A 20,940-nucleotide genomic window follows, 5' to 3' on the forward strand; every position below is an offset into this window, starting at 1 on the left:
TGCACTCCCACCTGGGTGACAGAGTGAGACTCTGTCTCAAAAAAACCCACAAAACTATATATAGATGTAGATACGTGTATGTATATATAAACAAAATGACAACCAATATAATTCAAATTCAAGACAGTTTAAAAAGCAGGTATTGGTTGAACTTAAATTGTCAATGATAGGTATATTAATAGAAAGATGAGTTGGTATAATTATTTTTACTCATGACAATCTTAATTATTGCTAATAATCATTTAAATTGTAATTGTTATTATTTTGCTATTTTAATTATAAAGTCATTTTAAACTACTGAAGATTGGTCAATTTAGAATGCACACTCCCCACACTGGAAAATAATAAGTATAATTTAACAAAAGAGTGTTTACTGCGTCTTTATCAGCAACATATGCCTGGCACTTAGCAAAGGTACAGGTGCTTGCATGTTTGAATTTTCAACACTGTCATGAGCCATATAATGATTCAGTTTTTCCATCACTTTTCTATGTATAAATTACCTCAAAAGTCTTGCACAATAAGTGGTAACAGTATTTGCCCTCAGTTTGGTGTACACCTGATTGTGAACACAAATACATAGGCAGCTATTAGAATCTCATGTTCATCCAGATGACACAGCTGTGTTGCATTAATATTTATTTTATGAAAATGAAAACACAAGGTTGCATTCTTACAGACCTTTTGAATTTTGAGAAAAATCTGAGGACCCTCAGAGGTCCTAGGGCTCCAAATCAAGAAACCTCAGTTGAATTATCATCTGATTCAGCCCCATTTAATTCTCACAGAAACCTATGACATAGACGCTAGCATCAACCCAACTCTACCAACGAGGACTCTGGGGCACACGGAGGTTAAATAACTTGTCCAGCACCACACAGGCAGTGAGGGAGGAACCAGGATTTCATCCCAAGTCCATCTGTTTCCAAAGCCTCTCTTTTTGAGAACTCAGTACCCCTACTCTAGAAAATCTGTTCAGAATCCCAAGGGAAGTGCATAGGAATGATCACTGGGCAGACAGGGACACATGCCTAGCTTCTTTGCAGTTTCTAGAAAAAGTTAACCATAAGCTGAACTAATCTAATGCAGTGCCTCTTTTATGGGACAAAGGTCTCAATTGTAATGAGAACTGATTTACCCCACATGTACTTTCTCTCAGAATCAGCCTCAAAGTCTTTAGGCCTCATCTGGACATTTGAGGCCCTTACCTGAAGCCAGTGATGAGCTGTATTGTTGGATGAAAATTGCTGTCTGTGTCTTGAAGTCTGGCAGCTTGTTCATTCATTTATCCATTAACTCATTGTACAGAATAGTGGGCTAACCTTCCAGGTATTCTATCAGTATAAGAAAGCAACTCACAGGTCCTGACTCTAACATACAGACCTAGAATATTGCCTCTGGTTCCCTTACTATTGGGCATGAGTGCCTCCTTCTTTCTCTCTCAGAAGAAGGCATGAATTTGCTGTAGGGTGGTGAAAAAATATTAACTAATCTAGGCATCAGAAACTAGGTGGAAGTCCTGCTTCTGCTCCTAAAAGCTCTGTAACCTTCAGCAAATCATTTATCTTCTCCGATCACGATTTTCCCACCTTTAAAACAAGAATATTGATAATGAATTTATTGTGAGGGGTCCGTAAGACCATGTGTATGACAACACTACGGACTTTGAATATTTTCAACAGTAGAACAGGTTGTTATATTTTTATGTCCCCCAAACACTTACTGAGTACTTATTAAATGTCAGTATCTGTGTTGGCACTGGAAATACAAAGATTAGACACGATCCCTGATCTTAATGAACTTGTAGTCTAGTAAGGGAGATTAGTGTTTAAATAAGAACATCATGGTGTAATAAGATGGACAACTGTAGAAATATATGCAATGAAATAGAGGCGGTACTCAAAGTGACTTGAGTAGGACAGTTTAAGCTACATAGAGCAGAGATATGATCTTAGCTTCCTTCTAACTACCATTACAAGTCATAGAAACACCCAGAAGCATGGTGTGTTTGGGAATTAAGATCAGTGAGGTGGGGCAGGATGTGAGGTAAGTATCCCTAGGTCACAGAGGACCAAGGCTCCAGACTTGTTCTACTTTTGCTGTACCATGATTAGATACCGTCGTAATGCTCACCCGAGCTATTTCCTTTCTACCCAGAACTGTAGAAAGTAATTGTTTCGTGCCAGTTTAGAATGTACTTGGAGGATGAAAAACATCAAACATTCTCCATTTAATTGGCTTTTGTTGCTATTTATGCATTATGGTTGCAGGACCAGTTCTGAGAATTTTAGAGCCACCTCAACAGGGTGTTCCGTCTTGTTCTTTTTGGTAGGTCTCCTTTCCTTTTGGCAGGCTGTTAATTTCCTCTGAATATATAATTTGGCCTCTGCAATGTTGCTCTTTTGATGGCCTATTTAGGCCCCCAGAACTAGAATACACTTGGCCAAATACATTATAAACAAAGGAGATTTTACCTCTGTAGTTCTTTAGGAAACATGTAATATTTCCATTCCTTCTATGAAGTTGAATGCCTGGAGCACTGAGTGAATTAGCTTGTCTTTTTGCCTTATTGAATTGATCAGAATATTTGGCATCTTTCATTTTCAACTCTTGTCGTCATTATAGCCTTGTGACTTTTGTGAAGAATGTGGTTTCTATCACATAATTCTATGAATTCAATCAAACCATGACTCAGAAAGTGTTGATATCTTCTGAACGACATTTTCAACAAATGCCCCAAACAATATGACTTGAACATCAACAGCCATTGAACTAATGAAAGCTGGAGCGTGTATTATTCTCAGTCCACTGCCTTAAACCTCAGGGAACAATTAAATACCTATGTATTGGAGGCAATGAAAAGAGAAAGTGAGTATCATAAGTCTGTGGGCCCTTTTGATTTGGTTTGACTGCAACAAGATTTCACAGCCTACATCACAGCCACAGGCCCTTCTTATAAATAACTTTTTCAGTCTGAATTTGAAAATGTGCAGGTAGTTTTTAGAAAGTGTGGTCTGGATCAGAGGTCTCCAACACAGGATGATCACACCCACAAGACAATCCATTGCCACACTGGAAGAATATATTATAACTAAGTACATATATAGTATGCATAAACTATCAGAACTAATATAAAATGTAGTATTTAAATATAAAATTAGTTATCATATATTAGAATTAATATAAAAAAGGATGAATCAGAACTTTATGCAATGAAGAAATTGGTTGTGCCCTCAGATGGTCTAGATTTCAGATGGTCAAGTGCTGTCATTCATCCTTTTCTTTCAGTATCTTAAGAGGGTTTACAGTTTACATATATAAGCATGGGAAATGGGCAAGGGTCTTAAATGATTTCTGTATTGAAATCATGTGATAAAGGTAATATCAGATAGTAATGCAAAGTCCGTGACAGAGGTGATCACATCTGACAAGAAATTGACCCATCACTTCAACATTATAAACAAAACTATTTGAAATATGGATTTTCTTATGAGCTGAATTGTGTCTCTACCCCACCCAATTCATATTTTGAAATTCTAACCCTCCAGTATCTCAGAATGTGACCTTTTCTAGAGATAAGGTTTTTACAGAGGTAATTAAGTTAAAATGAGATCATTAGGGTGGGCTCTACCAATATGACTGGTGTCCTTATAACAGAGGAAATTTGGACACAGAGCTATGAATAGAGGGAAGAACATGGGAAGACCCAGGCAGACGAAAAACATACACAAGCGAAGAAGAGAGACCTGGAACACATCCTTCCCCCACAGGAACAGCTCACAATAAGCCAATGCCAACACTTCGATTGATCTTGGACTTCCCGCCTCTAGAACAGTGAGAAAAGAAGTTTCTGTTGTTTAAGTCACTCAGTCTTAGCTCTTTATTAAAGTGGCCCTAACAAACTAATAGAGATTCACATCCAGTCTCATTAGCAATGTGCCTTAGTCATTGTACGTTATGCCTTGAGTTACTAATTAATGATAGTATGAAGCCATTATGACTAGAAAGACATTTGAAACCATGCTTTCAGAACGTGAAGACAAACAAAGACTTTACAAAAAATGAAATATATTCAATTCACTGCTGTCAATGAAAATACTACCATCAATAATAAAATTTCTAAGAGAAGAATAAAGGATTTTTTGTGCCATTAAAAAATAAAAAATTTAAAATAGCGACATTTATTTTAATTTGGATCCTAAAATTATTTTATGTCCACTTTGCTATATAGGTAATATGATTGTCTACACAGTAGTACATGTATATAATTTACAAATAAATATACATGAATATGGTCAAATGCTAAAATGTTTTATTGATGAGGTATGTAATTAAAAATGTTTGGGGACCACTGGCCATGATAATGTGGCTTAGATTCCTCCTTTCTAAACCTAGCTATTTTAGATTCTGCAGATATAGGACATGTTAGGGCAATTTATCAAGGAAGTAGAAGTTCTGAACTAACCAAAGTTTCCTTATAAGAGGAAAGAGTTTACGAATTGGATGACTCATATTCGCCTATGAAGATTTAAATAAAAATGTTTTCTTTATAGGTATCAGGTTCTAAAGATAGTTTCTAAAGTGATTTAAGTGAAGTTGTTTTTAGAAAGTAAGTTTTGTTTATTTTTTAAACACTTGACTTCTATTCAATACTATTGGTAAAATTCCCACAGTGGCAAGAAAATCAGGCACAGCCCTCCAAAGTAGTGAAGGGTACTTAACAACCCATTTATTTGGAAGTTGTTTTGGTATTTTATATAGAAGAAAATCAGGAAGTTCAGCAGCTACCTCTGGAGAATGCAATTTGATTCAGTCAGAGCATCAGTGTGTAGAACTGGGTAAGGAGAGAATTTCACACACATCACACACACTCATATATACACATGAATACATATAGACATGCATACATAGACACTTACACATACACATAGACTTATATACTCACAAATACACACACACATACACACACCAGCATGTATGTATCCTAGGGGAAAGACTTTTTACCAGAGACAAAGCTACTAACTTCCATGGTAGGAGAGTATATAAGGCTGGATGCTGTGGTTCATGCTTGTAATCCCAGCACTTTGGGAGGCCAAGGTGGGAGAATTGCTTGAGTTCTGGAGTTAGAGACCAGCCTGGACAATATAGGGAGACCCTATCTCTACAAAAAATTTTAAAAAATTAACCGAGTGTGGTGGCATGCACCTGTAGTTCCAGCTTCTCGAGAGACTGAGATGGGAGAATCGCTTGAGTCCAGGAGGTACAGGTGAGACTGTGTTGGCTGTGATTGTGCCACTGCACTCCAGCCTGGCCAACAGAGCAAGACTCTCTCTCTCTCTCATTGTGGAATCATGATTAAATGATGATTACTATATATAGTACTATATATATAAATATATAGTCATATATATATACACGCACATATATATATATAAAGTCAGAAAACTCCATAGACATTAGACCTCGTAAGGCAAGTCATTGTATGCTTACATGTCCCAAATATTTTGTTCTTTGGAGCCTTTTTAAGAATGGAAGAAAATAAAAAATGCAAGAGCCTTTTATGATCATTTATTGTGCCACTGTTAATTTGAAGCCTGCCACTCATAACATGGAGAATGATGATTGCTTTATATATAGGAAAATATAGTAACATATATTACTATATCTATTTATATGTAGTATATATTGTTTTACATATAATATACTATATTATGTATGTTGTAAAATATAATAGATAATATATATTATGTATAAAACAATATACACTATATATAAATGTATATGGTAAATTAATAAATGTATAAATGTGTGTATAAATGTATATTATATATTATATATCCCAAAGGATGGTTAAGCTTTCAAAAGGCAGGGATAAAATAAGGGGCAATTTAGGAAAATAGGAATATATAGTATATTATATATAAAACAATATATACTATATATTACAATATAATTATATATACTATATAAATGTATATGGTAATATATATGTTACTATATATTTCTATGTATATAGTACTATATGTATAGTAATCATCATTCCCCATGTTATGAGTGGCAGGTTTCAAATTAGCAGCGGTACAATAAATGATCATAAAAGGCTCTTGCATTTTTTATTTTCTTCCATTCTTAAAAAGGCTCCAAAGAACAAAACATTTGGCAAGTGTAAGCACACAGCGACTTGCCTTATGAGGTCTAATGTCCGCAGAGTTTTCTGATTACCATCAAGGAAAGCAAAAGGAAAGACATTGGTTCAGTATCATTTCTACTTATCCTTTTCTTTCCAGGTAAAAGAAATCTTTACATGGGTCTAGACCAGCAAAAGCTCTTTGCAGCAGCAGATACACATCACTGGGTACGGCTAGTTCTCAAACATGCACTTGATTTTATTTACCAGTCTTATAAATCATCACATATCCAAAGAAACGCCTAGGTGAACCAAAGTTCTGATTTTATACACTCACTGCCACCTGTCACTCACAGCCTACAAGTCCTGTGCCAATGTCAGAAGCTGGAAATATGTTATGATGTTTAAGACCAGTCCCCACCTGTGTTCCTTATCAGTCATTTTCTAGTGGATTGTAAGGTGCTCATGTGGCAAAGTTAACCTCTTAGGAAGAAGGAGAGAGATGGAGAACAATAGAAGAGGTGGAACTAAGTCCTGGGGTACTCCAGCATCAAGAGATTGAGGAGAGGGAATCGGGATCAGTTGGATGTCAGGAAAGCAAAGTGAGAGTGCCATGATGGGAACCAAGAGAAGAGAGAGTGATCAGCTCTATGAAATGACACCCCCATTTTTACCTCCCCCAATTCCCCCTTTGTCTTTCTCAACTGCAAACATGGATGATTTTCTTCTATGCCGTGAGGTCACTGAATGTATCAGTAGAAATTCCTAGCTCTCAGAACCATTTGGGACTTTTGCAACCTATACAAAACTTCAATATCCTCCTTTTCTTCCTATTTTATATTTCCTCTTTTGAATTTAATCCTCAAGCGATTAGAGTATGCTAAAAGGGACCCAGCTTAGATTAGCAGAATTTTACTAAAGGTTCAAGGATGCTTTTGGCAATGAAATTCCATTCAACATGTATTTACTAAATGCTTACTAAGTATAAGATGCTATTCTCAATGCTGTAGGAAAAAAAATAAAATGCTATGTTCACTGAAGTCAACATCTCAAATGTTTGCAATGTAGGAATGAAATTACTTTAAAAGAGATAATGCATAAATTGCTTTGGAGATACAAAGGAGGAAGAGATCACATTCAGTCAGAGGGATTATAAAAAACCTGGAGAAGGATTTAGTGTGTGGGTGGGCCTCAAAGGATGGTTAAGCTTTCAAAAGGCAGGGATAAAATAAAGGGCAATTTAGGAAAATAGGAACAACATGAGCAAAGGCACAGAGATGGGAAAGTATAGCTCGTTTTTGGAGAAATGGTCATAGTTAAATTTAGCTGGAGCATAAAGATATGCATGTAAAAAAGAAGTGAGTAAGATTGGAGGAGAAGTGATGGCATATGTCAGAGAGTCCTGGGTAGGGAGGCAGTGAGGCAGGGAGGTGGGGGGACCACATGGTGAACTGCAAAGAGCATGTGCTTTCCAGCCAGAGATGGGTTAGAAATCAAGGATCTCCCCAAAATATTAGCTCTGCAATAGGATCGTCAAATCATGTCTCTGAATCCATAATTTTTCTAATACAAAAGACACGTGTATACTTACCTTAAAAAAATACCACGCCAAACCAAACCAAACCAAACTGTGATGTTCATAATGATGGCTGTGAGACTTTTTTGTTAACACTTTTTGTTAACAAAAAGTTCAATTGTTTTCAGTGTATCTTGTCTAAGAAGTCAGGAAAGTGAATAGGAGGCTGGGGCTGGGTAAGGGCACCTAGGAGTCACTGAGGATAGCTTTCCTAGGAAAGGTTGGTGTAGGTTGTACAGGAAAGAGGGCTGTAATAAGACCTTTTGTGTTTTGAAGGTTTAAAATCTAACTATGTACCCTATTCTGAGGGAGGGAAGAGAGAAAAGGATTCTGGATCTGAGAAGCAGTGAATGTTGGCAAGAGTCCTGAACAGCATCCCTCGGGGCTGGGCAGCATTTGGGGAAGCGGGCGTAAGCGGCACGAGAGTGCAAGGAAGGAAGAGCTGCAACTGCGTGGCTGAGCTCAACCCTGGGAGATAGGGCAGTCCTTGCTCTGGGAGCCACGGAAATTTCTACCTGGGTTTAGGCGGGCAGAGGCTCTGTAGCAGCGGACGCGCATCACTGGGTAGAGCCAGTCTTCAACAGTGCCACCGTGTGGCAGAGAGGAGCAGTGGCAGTTATAACTCCGTAGAATTGTATGCCCGTTCTCCCAGCCCAGCCTTGAAAATTAAGCAGCTTGCTCTCTCCTCGGAGTGTGAGGGCTTCAGCATCCGGGGACAAAGCCAGTGTATATGTGGAGAAGGCTTTAAAAAGCCGATATGGTACATCTAGTTCTAGATCCTTGAGGAATCGCCATACTGTTTTCCATAATGGTTGAACTAGTTTACAATCCCACCAACAGTGTAAAAGTGTTCCTATTTCTCCACATCATCTCCAGCACCTGTTGTTTCCTGACTTTTTAATGATCGCCATTCTAACTGGTGTGAGATGGTATCTCATTGTGGTTTTGATTTGCATTTCTCTGATGGCCAGTGATGATGAGCATTTTTTCATGTGTCTGTTGGCAGTATGAATGTCTTCTTTTGAGAAATGTCTGTTCATATCTTTTGCCCACTTTTTGATGGGGTTGTTTGTTTTTTTCTTGTAAATTTGTTTGAGTTCTTTGTAGGTTCTGGATATTAGCCCTTTGTCAGATGAGTAGATTGCAAAAATTTTCTCCCATTCTGTAGGTTGCCTGTTCACTCTGATGGTAGTTTCTTTTGCTGTGCAGAAGCTCTTTAGTTTAATGAGATCCCATTTGTCAATTTTGGCTTTTGCTGCCGTTGCTTTTGGTGTTTTAGACATGAAGTCTTTGCCCATGCCTATGTCCTGAATGGTACCATATGACCCAGCCATCCCATTACTGGGTATATACCCAAAGGATTATAAATCATGCTGCTATAAAGACACATGCACATGTATGTTTATTGCGGCACTATTCACAATAGCAAAGACTTGGAATCAACCCAAATGTTCATCAGTGACAGACTGGATTAAGAAAATGTGGCACATATACACCATGGAATACTATGCAGCCATAAAAAAGGATGAGTTTGTGTCCTTTGTAGGGACATGGATGCAACTGGAAACCATCATTCTTAGCAAACTATCACAAGAACAGAAAACCAAACACCACATGTTCTCACTTATAGGTGGGAACTGAACAATGAGATCACTTGGACTGGGGAAGGGGAACATCACACACCGGGGCCTATCATGGGGAGGGGGGAGGAGGGAGGGATTGCATTGGGAGTTATACCTGATGTAAATGACGAGTTGATGGGTGCTGACGAGTTGATGGGTGCAGCACAGCAACATGGCACAAGTATACATATGTAACAAACCTGCACGTTATGCACATGTACCCTAGAACTTAAAGTATAATAATAATAAAAAAAATAAAAAAAAATAAAAAGCCTATATGTGCCTCTTGATGATAGGGAATATGAAAACTGATAAATTAATTGAAAAGTAAAGAGAAGTGGCAAATTCAAATTTGTACGACAGTTCTAAGTGATAATTGAAATAAAATCATTAGATAAAAAGGAAAAAATATATCTAGTTCTAAAGGTTAGCTTTTGTCTCGTTAGCAAACTCAGCTGTCTATAAACTCACATTCCTAAGGTTCTGGATTGAGATTTTCTTTTGGTTTTCATTCATCAGGGAATGAAGTGAAAGGATTGAATTTTCACTTTACACTTAACTCAGGCTCGATAAGAGTCTGCAGGATACAGTCTCTAATAATCCTAGATGTCCTGTCTATACCTTTTAACATCTCTGCATTTGCTCCTTGAGTTTCTTGTGGATGAGGAAGGATTTTGAAAGGGAGATGATGAGAAAAACATCGCTCATGTTAGTTACTGACTGAATTACATCAATTTCTGGTCAGTCGTCATTAGGTAAAGCTCTAAATTTCAGTCAGGATCTTGGCTAATTGTGCTTTGGGTTTGATAAGGCGTCACTGAAAAGTGAGCAATGAAAAAAATCAAAGCTAGGCATTTCTCATTTTTAAACTAATGTATCGTTCATTATTGGTTTAGTGCTCATTAGGTTTTGGTAAATAAATCAAAATTTTAGATTTGGAAAGTTCTATAGTAGTCATTTAGTTCAACCTTTTATCCCAGGCAGGCGACTTTTTCTGCAAAATACCTGACTTTTTGTGACAGAAGATCAATCAATTCAGGATCTGCTAAAACACACCTAGGGAAGTAAAACTCACCACTTTGTGAAGCAGAACATTCACTTCATATTCAGAGTGTAGCCTGGGAGCAGCAGCGAGGCATCCCTGGAGAGTTAGTAGGAAATGCCCAATCTGAGACCCTATCCCAGACTTGCTGAATCTGAATCTTCACTTGACAAGATTCCTGGGTATTGGGTACTCATATACCTGTAATGTTTGAAAAGCACTGGCTAATTCTATCGTTAGATCGTATCAAATGTTAGAAACTGACATGTTACTAAAACCTGAGGTACTGATGTGGTCTATGAACCGATCCCCACAGCCTCTGCTGTTAGCCCAGCTTCTGGCCATTCCTGCAGTTATAAAGCTTTGGCTGCCACTGCCATTGTGGCCACCTCATCTCCTTACACTCAGTAGTTTCTGACTTTCCTGGGTGTGAGGGCTGGGCTTTGGCACAGCTTTGGTCACATTCTCTGTGGTAGGAGCTGTGGCAACTCCAGGGCTTGGGCCAGATCAGATCCTGCTGCACCACTGAGACTCTGGTTCTCTCAGTGCCCCTTGAAGGAGTAGGAGAAGGTTACTAAGAAGTGTAGGGGTATTTCACTTTGGGAGGCTGAGGAGGGTGGATCGCTTGAGGTCGGGAGTTCGAGACCAGCCCTGGCCAGCATGGTGAAACCCCATCTTTACTAAAAATTCAAAAATTAGCTGGGCATGGTGGCACATGCCTGGAGTCTCAGCTACTGGGGAGACTGAGACATGAGAATCCCTTGAGCCCAGGAGGCGGAGGTTGCAGTGAGCTGAGATCATACCACTGCATTCCAGCCTGGGTGACAGAGTGAGACTGTCTCAAAACAAAACAAAACAAAAAGGAGTGTAGGGATATTTGTGCCATGTGGAGAGTGAAGAGTCAGGAAGGATCTGGGAGATAAATGACTGGCTCTTCTTCTTCCTGCTGACTGCTGCATAGTGCAGTGCCTGCCCTGCTTCTGCAGAGATTTGTGACCAGCAGTGTTTCTTGGGAAGCTGTGTACACCCTTATAACATACTATTTTTTTCTTGTTCTCCCTCCTTTGCTGCCACACATCCCTTTTTTCTGACATTTTACCCCCAAATAAAGCAGTAATGCCTAAGCTTTGCCTTAGAGTCTGTTTTCTAAGGAACCTAGACTAACTAAGACAGCTGCCTTGTATATGCTTCACTCACTGCTCCTAATTCTGCCAACTGGCTGGCTTTGGAATGGTCAACATCTTTCATATACTTTCTTCCTTCAAATTCTACAATGCAGCTACCAGGCTTTCTCTTTTCTTGGTCAAGCACCCTCATTTTCCTTTAATGATTCCTCAAAATGCAGTTTTTAGTCTCTCACCTCTTGCCTCAGTTTAATATGTCATTATCTTAAATTGTGGCTCCTTGACTGCTCCATTGGGTTTGGTCAGTGCAGGGCTGCATTCATGATCGGGAGATGGGCTTCTCATTTCCTTTATTGTTGGTATCATACTATTAATACAATTAATACAGCTGTCCTGACCTGGACCTGTTCTTGTGGGAATGCTGGCGATTTGGGTTGTGGTGACCTGACAGGTTAAAAGTGAGCTTAGGGAAATTAGATTGAGAGTGAGCAAGGTTTGGCCTTCTGTGTCAGCTTCTGAGGAAGGTCAGGGTCCTCCATTGGCCCTGGAGTTCTTTAGGATGTCTGTTTTTCTTAAAGACAAATTTGTGTTGACTCCCAAGGCAGGGGTGGTGAGATGAGGTATTCATGTTACTTCCCAGGAGCTTGCCCTCCTTGGGGTTAGAGTCTTCATTTTCTATTGCCTAGACTAACCCAGAGCCAGAGGATTCCTAAAAAAACATTAAAGATTGTACCACATTCACAAGAATGTGAATCTCAGAGGATGATCTGATAGGCATATGAATTGTTCTAAAGTCTAGAAGATCTTGTTTTTCTGGATGCCTTAAAAAAGAAAAAGAAAAAAAAGACTCTATCCCCTACCAAGTTTTAGGAACTTTTATGCTGTATGAATCGGCATTGGCTGAGTGCTTACAGGGAGTAAGCACTGTACAAATTTCATGGGAAGCACAGATAAAAGCAAGAGATAGTGCCTCCAGGGTCTTGTAAAGGCAAGACGTATCTTACAACAAGATACCTAATACTATAAGGAGCCTGTGACCAGCGAATGAGCTCAGAGGAGGGGAGGACCCTATGGCATGGAGAAGTCAGAGAGGCGCTATGGAATCTTCAATGAAGAGACCCTTAGATTTGCGGTATGACTCTTTCCTTTAGCCCTCCCAGTGGAAAGTTACAGGCTGGAAACTATCTTGGTATTTCCCTTATACCTAAAGGCAAAGGACATGTCATATTCTTGATATTTACAGAACACTGTGAAAACATATGGTACAGTACCTTATCAGGGCAGAGAAATGACTACATTTTTGTTTTAAGTTAAAAACACTTGGTTGAATCAGGGATTCCCAGACAAGATGGCCAAATAGGAACAGCTCCAGTCTGCAGCTCCCAGTGAGATCAATGCAGAAGGAGGGTGATTTCTGCATTTCCTACTGAGGTACCAGGTTCATCTCACTGGGACTGGATTGACACTGGGTGCAGCCCACGAAGGGCAAGCAGAAGCAGGGAGGGGCATCGCCTCACCCGGGAAGTGCAAGGGGTCAGGGAATTCCCTCCCATAGCCAAGGAAAGCCATGAGGGACTATGCCATGAGGAACAGTGCATTCCAGTCTAGATACTACACTTTTCCCATGGTCTTTGCAACCCACAGACCAGGAGATTCCCTCGGGTGCCTACGCCACCAGGGACCTGGGTTTCAAGCACAAAACTGGGCTGCCTTTTGGGCAGACACCAAGCTAGCTGCAGGAGGTTGTTTATTTTATTTTATTTTTAAATTTTTATTTATTTTTTATTTTTTGGTACCCCAGTGGTACCTGAAACGCCAGCAAGACAGAACCATTCACTCCCCTGGAAGGGGAGCTGAAGCCAGGGAGCCAAGTGGTCTTGCTCAGTGGATCACACCCACACAGAGTCCAGCAAGCTAAGATCCACTGGCTCGAAATTCTTGCTGCCAGCAGGGCAGTCTGGAGGATCTGGGATGCTGGAGCTTGGTCGGGGGAGGGGCACCCGCCATTGCTGAGGTTTGAGTAGGCGGTTTTCCCCTCACAGTTTAAACAAAGCTGCCTGGAAATTTGGACAGGGTGGAGCACACCACAGCGCCACAAAGCCGCTGGAGCCAGGCTGCCACTCTAGATTCCTCCTCTCCGGGCAGGACATCTCTGAAAGAAAGGCAGCAGCCCCAGTTAGGGGCTTATAGATAAAACTCCCATCTCCCTGGGACAGAGCACCTGGGGGAAGGGGCAACTGTGGGCACAGCTGCAGCAGACTTAAATGTTCCTGCCTGCCGGCTCTGAAGAGAGCAGAGTATCTCACAGCACAGCGCTTGAGCTCTGCTAAGGGACAGGCTGTCTCTTCAAGTGGGTCCCTGAGCCCCGTGACTCCTGACAGGGAGACACCTTCCAGCAGGAGTCGACAGACACCTCATACAGGAGAGCTCTGGCTGGCATCTGGTGGGTGCCCTTCTGGGAAGAAGCTTCCAGAGGAAAGAGCAGGTAGCAATCTTTGGTCTTCTATAGTCTCTACTGGTGATACCTAGGCAAACAGGGTCTGGAGTGGATCCCCAGCAAACTCCAGAAGACCTGAAGAAGAGGGACCTGACTGTTAGAAGGAAAACTAACAAACAGAAAGCAATAGCATCAACATCAACAAAAAGGATGACCACGCAAAATTTCCATCCGAAGGTCACCAACAGCAAAGACCAAAGGTAGATAAATCCACGAAGATGAGGAAAAACAAGCACAAAAACGCTGAAGATTCCAAAAGCCAGAATGCCTGTTCTCCAAAAGATCACAGCTCCTTGCCAGCAAGGGAACAAAACTGGATGGAGAATGAGTTTGATGAATTGACAGAAGTAGGCTTCAGAAGGTGGGTAATAACAAACTCCTCTGAGCTAAAAGAGCATGTTCTAGCCCCATGCAAGGAAACTAAGAACCTTGAAAAAGGTTAGAGGGATTGCTAGCTAGAATAACCAGTTTAGAGAAGAACATAAATGACCTGATGGAGCTGAAAAGCACAGCACGAGAACTTTGTGAAGCATACACAAGTATTAATAGCCAAATTGATCAAGTGGAAGAAAGGATATTAGAGATTGAATATCAACTTAATGAAATAAAGTGTGAGGACAAGATTAGAGAAAAAAGAATGCAAAGGAGAGAATAAAGTCCCCAAGGAATATGGGACTACATGAAAAGACCAAAGAGAGGACACAAACAAATGCAAAAACATTTCCTGCTCATAGATAGGAAGAATCAATATCGTGAAAATAGCCATATTGCCCAAAGTAATTTATAGATTCAATGCTATCCTCATCAAGCTACCAACGACTTTCTTCGCAGAAGAAAAAACTAAAGTTCATATGGAACCAAAAACAGCCTGCATAGCCAAGATAATCCTAAGCAAAAGGAGCAAAGCTGGAGGCTTTATGCTACCTGACTTCAAACTACACTACCAGGCTACAGTAACCAAAACAGCATGGTACTGTTACCCAAACAGATATATAGACCAATGGAACAGAACAGAGGCCTCAGAAATAATGACACACATCTACAACCATCTGATCTTTGACAAACCTGACAAAAACAAACAATGGGGAAAGGATTCTTTATTTAATAAATTGTCCTGCGAAAACTGGCTAGCCATATGCAGAAAACTGAAACTGGACCCCTTCCTTACACCTTATACAAAAATTAACTCAAGGTGGATTAAAGACTTAAACATAAGACCTAACACCATAAAAACCCTAGGAGAAAACCTAGGCAATACCATTCAGGACATAGGCATGGGCAAAGACGTCATGACTAAAACACCAAAAGCAATGGCGACAAAAGCCAAAATAGACAAATGGGATCAAATTAAACTAAAGAGCTTCTGCACAGAAAAAGAAACTATCATCAGTGTGAACAGGCAAACTACAGAATAGGAGAAAATTTGTGCAATCTATCCATCTGATAAAGGGCTAATATCCAGAATCCACAAAGAACTCAAACAAATGTACAAGAAAAAAACAACCCCATCAAAAAGCATGTGAAGGATATGAACAGACACTTCTCAAAAGAAGACATTTATGCAGCCAACAGACACATGAAAAAATGCTCATCATCACTGGCCATCAGAGAAATGCAAATCAAAACCACAACGAGATACCATCTCACACCAGTTAGAATGGCAATCATTAAAAAGTCAGGAAACAACAGGTGCTGGAGAGGATGTGGAGAAATAGGAACACTTTTATACTGTTGGTGGGACTGTAAACTGGTTCAACCACTGTGGAAGACAGTGTGGTGATTCCTCAAGGATCTAGAACCAGAAATACCGTTTGATCCAGCAATCCCATTACTGGGTATATACCCAAAGGATTATAAATCATTCTACTATAAAGACACATGCACATGTATGTTTTTTGCAGCACTGTTCACAATAGCAAAGATTTGGAACCAACCCAAATACCCATCAATATTAGACTGGATAAACAAAATGTGGCACATACACACCTGGAATGCTATGCAGTCATAAAAAAGGATGAGTTCATATCCTTTGCAGAGACATGGATGAAGCTGGAAGCCATCATTCTCAGCAGACTAACACAGGAACAGAAAACCAAGCATTCATAAGTGGGAGTTGAACAATGAGAACACATGGGCATAGGGAGAGGAACATCACACACTGGGCCTGTTGGGGGATGGGGGGCAAGGGGAGGGATAGCATTAGGAGAAATACCTGATGTAGATCATGGGTTGATGGGTGCAGCAAACCACCATGGCTCATGTATACCTATGTAGCAAACCTGCACATTCTGCACATGCATCCCAGAACTTAAAGTGTATTAAAAACAACAACAACAAACACTGGTGAAGAATCCATACCAACAAGCCCCAAACAACAAAACATCTCTCTATTCAGAATGATTACTTTCAGTTTAATATCAGCCTCCTATCCCTTGGAGATTGAGGACAGCAGACTCAATTATTTTTGGCATATTTGAGAACCTATTTTTAGCAATGTAGAAGCGCCACTATAAATGACCAAACAGGGAAAGACAAGCAGAGAAATTTGGGAAGGTATTTCATCACCTACTGGCCAGTTTGTAAATGTTATTCTAAATGATTTGTGGTAAGAGTATAGCACTAAGTTGGTTTCTTTCTGTTCCCAGCACATTCCTTCTGGGCAGTCTTCTATTTTTAAATGAGTATGAAGGTACACTGGCAATGTAAATTAGTTTTAATATTTTAAGAGTAACCTTACCATGGCTCCTGAGGTCTTGGTGCCTTCTCAAGGGCAAGGAAGGAAGGCAAGTAGGGCAGTAAGGGCAAGAGAATTATTAAACCCATCTCAAATCCCACTTTTCTCTTGATAAGGATGGTGACCAGTCTTAAAGCTGTGGTCTTCTACTCAGGGGTTCTACAAGGACCCTGAAATTATATGTAAAATACTGTGTGCATTGAATTGTTACAGAAAGACACTTTCCAACTGCTTCCCCATCATCTTTCTTTGCCAAATCATTCTGCAACACTTTCTATTCGTGGACAGCTGTTCTTACTCCTTCATACTTTCCCAAGCCTGGAAACCCTCATTTTATTCGTCATCTGTGTATTTTCATTCTTGCTCCTGCAATCCATTCTGTTCTTAGTGGTCAGTGAACTCAAGAAAGAAAAACCTTGCACATTTATACATGGGATGGGGAGGGGACAAAAACAAAAACAAAACCCCTCTTTGGTGGCTCCCTTCTGCACTTAGAATAGAATTCAAAGTTCTACCCTGCAAGCTAGTCTAGTGCCACACCCTTCCTCCAGAAGTTTCTTCAGTTCTGCTTTCTCTCTGTTCCACAGTGGCGCGCTCTTCTCTGATTCTGTTCTCACTGTCTGCAGTGCTCTCTGCTCTGTTTGCCTGGCCACATTCAACACCCATCCTGCAAGTTCAGCTTAAATTGGACACTCACAAAGGGAAATTATTGAATTACATCTTCTAAACGTATTTTTTTCTATTATGAATAGCATCTTCTAAGAAAATTTCTTGACTGGGTGCTGTGGCTCACACTTGTAATCCCAGCACTTTAGGAGGCTGAAGCAGGAGGATGGCTTGAGTTCAGGAGTTCAAGACTAGCCTAGGCAACATAGCGAGACCTCATATCTACTAAAAATTTTTTTTTTTAATTAGCTGAGCACAGTGGTGCACACCTGTAGTCCCAGCTACTTGGGAGGCTAATGTGGGAGGATCACTTGAGCCCAGGAGATAGAGGCTATAGTGAGCTGTGATCTTGCCATTGCACTTTAGCCTGAGTGACAGAGTGAGATCCTGTCTCCAAAATTTTTAAAAAGGTTTCTTATTATATTTTAAAACCATGTATTTATCTTTCTATTTATTCGTATAATGTTTATCTCACCTCATAGACTCCAGTTGCTAGGAAGACAGGTGCCTTTTTTCCCCTCATTAACTGTTGTATTCTTATGCTTGCCTGAGTACCTGCCTGAAATATTGCATGGTCTTTAAAACTATTTATTGATTGAGCTACTGACTGACTGACTGAATGAACATTATTGACATTTAAATTAAGAAGAATAGTTCTGTTAGAATAAAAAAAGAATGCTAAAATAAAATGAAGACATTAAAAATTATTGAGGCATGTATTTATTGGCATTGAAACATACCTTGGTGGCTGGGCGCAGTGGCTCACGCCTGTAATCCCAGTCTTTGGGAGGACGAGGCAGGCAGATCTCTGGCACTCAGGAGTTCAAGACCAACCTGGCCAACATTGTGAAACCCTGTCTCTACTAAAAATACAACAATTAGCTGGGTGTGGTGGCACATGCCTGTAATTCCAGCTACTTGGGAAGCTGAGGCAGGAGAATCGCTTGAACCTGGGAGGCGGAGGTTACAGTGAGCTGAGATCGTATCACTGCATTCCAGCCTGGGCAACAGAGTGCGACTCTGTCTCAAAAAAAAAAAAAAAAAAAAAAAAAAAAAAGAAAGAAAGAAAGAAAAGAAAAGAAAGATACCCTGGTATATTTTTGATTGGGGAAAGCGACAATTTACAAAATATTGTACATTGTTTTATCTTTTTTTGTTTTGTTTTTGGAGACAGGTCTCACTCTGTTGCCTAGTCTGAAGTGCAGTGGCATGATCACAGCTTACTGTAACCTCTACCTCCTGGGCTCTGGTTGTAGCAGGACGAGCCGCAGACAAAACCTCTCAGACACTGAGTTTTAGAAGGAAGGACTTTATTCAACTGGGAGCATCGGCAAGCTACTGCCTTAAAATCTGAGCTCCCTGAGTGCACAATTTCTGTGCCTTTTAAGGGCTCACAACGCTAAAGATTTCACGTGAAAGCGTCATGATTGATTTGCTCCAGCAGGGGGTATGTAACAGGGGCTGCATGCACCGGTGGTCAGAGTGAAACAGAACAGGGCGGGGAGTTTCACATGTTCTTCTATACAATGTCTAGAATCTATGAATAACATCGATTTCTAAGTTATGAATTGATTTTTAATTACTGGGTTTAGGTCAGGCAGGCCCAGTCCTGGTTTCGGGCCTGGCGCCGGGCTGCCTGTCTTTGGTTTTACTTCCTTATTTTTTTCTTAAAACAGGTACTGAGTATAAAACAATATATAACAATATGAGAGGGTCTCTCTCTTTCAAGGTTATCCTCCCACCTCAGCCTTCTGAGTAGCTGGGACTGCAAGTGTGCGCCACCACGCCTGGCTAATTTTTGTATTTTTTGTAGAGAGGGGGTTTCACCATGTTGGCTAGACTGGTCTCGAACTCCTGACCTCAAGAGGTGCACCTGTCTTTGCCTCCCAAAGTGCTAAGATTATAGGCTTGTGCTACATGCCTGGTCTGGTGCTTTAATATTGTGTATTAAAAAGAAAAATATTGGATACAAAGAATTCAAAATTTCATTTCAATGGGAGTCATAAGTTCAAGGGATCTATTGAACAACATGATGAGTATAGTTAATAATATGTTGTATACTTATTAACATTGCTGAAAATTGCTTAGAGTAGATTTTAGATCTCTCGTCACATACACAAAAGAAAAGTATGTAAGGTAATAGATATGTTAATTAGCTTGATTTAGCCATTCTACAATGTGTGCATATATTGAAACATCATGTTGCACACCATAAATATATACAATTTTTGAAAATTAAAAATAAAAACACTGGGCTATATGTATATGCCAAAATGTAAACAACAGTTCTTTGGGGAGCTGATTTTAGATGGTTTCTATTTGTTTTACTTATTTGTGTTTTTTAATATAATTGTTTTGTTTTAAAGTTATAGAAGCCATTGATTCCTTGAGTAATATATTAATTCATTCAACAACTATTTGTTATCTACTTTGTATCAAGCATTGTTCCAGAAACTGGATTTATGCGCTGCTTATAAAATTCAAGTGCAAATCCTTTTGTGTACACCTTCTTTTTAACATTTCTTTCTAGTTAACTACTTTAACAGTGTAGATGGATCCTTCTAAATGTTTTCTTTATTCGTTTGATAATATTTACAGACATTTTATTATTTTACACAGTTACAGATTTTTGAACATAATATGATCATACTATGCCTCTCCTTCTGTGACTTCGTTTTTAACAACTTAATATATCCAGAAAAATTTTTCATGCCACCACATTTAAAGGTATCTCATTAAGAAAAAAAAGCTGCATGCTTCCATAATTATTTCATCAATTCTCTTATTAATAAGCACTTGGGTTGTTTCAAGTTACATGCACACACACCCAACAATATGTTATTTTGTTATTCGGATTTTTTTTTTGTAGAGATGGATTTTCACCGTGTTGGTCAGGTTGGTCTTGAACCCCTAATCTCAAGCTATCTGCCCATCTTGGCTTCCCAAAGTGCTGGGACTACAGGTGTGAGTCATTGTGCCCAGCCCCCAACAATATGTTATTTGTTTAATTAAAAGTAAGGTAAACAAAGAAAAGGAACACTTAGTCGTTCATGACGGAAGGCAAATGCTATGCCAAAATGGCTTGACATTGCAAAAAAATTACTCATAATGTCTGTGAACTAGACTTGAAAAGGTGACTGTTGTGATCACTTTTCAACTTGAAATTTTTTGTGTCTAGAAATTCTTAAATTGAGTCAATCTGAACATACAGCCAAGCACTGTCAGTGGTAGGTAATATTTTATGAGCAGATTAAATTATTCACATTTTGATGCCATTGTAATGATTTTTAGGTAGATGAAAAGTGTTTAATTTTAGTCTTTTTCCCAAAGGAAGAATATTTTCCTTCAATGAGTTATTGTATATTGGTGATGCTTGCTGGGAATCAAAATCTGGTGAGGAAAAAAAAATCCCTCAGAATCTTTTATACTGTAAAAAAAAAAAGGAAGGGTAAAAGGGAAGGCCAAACTTGAACTACTTACGCAGATTTTATTTGGAAGTGATACCTACTTTATATGTTTGAAACGTGCTCATGCTTCTAATATTAACACCTA

At 39.5% G+C, this 20,940-nt stretch overlaps 1 long non-coding RNA gene across 1 annotated transcript in view; it reads right to left on the reverse strand.

The window, feature by feature from the left end:
• Positions 1-354: 354 nt before the first annotated feature.
• LOC135971658 (uncharacterized) overlaps positions 355-20,940 on the reverse strand; it is a 32,648-nt gene continuing 12,062 nt past the window's right edge. Inside the window, exons 4-5 of the long non-coding RNA XR_010587907.1 lie at positions 2,475-2,839; positions 355-559 (exon numbers count right to left, since the gene is read on the reverse strand). This is a non-coding gene — a long non-coding RNA (uncharacterized lncRNA). The remainder of the gene's footprint in view (positions 560-2,474; positions 2,840-20,940) is intronic.

The sequence above is a fragment of the Macaca fascicularis genome, chromosome 7 (genome assembly GCF_037993035.2).
Source record: "Macaca fascicularis isolate 582-1 chromosome 7, T2T-MFA8v1.1".
NCBI lineage: Eukaryota > Metazoa > Chordata > Mammalia > Primates > Cercopithecidae > Macaca > Macaca fascicularis.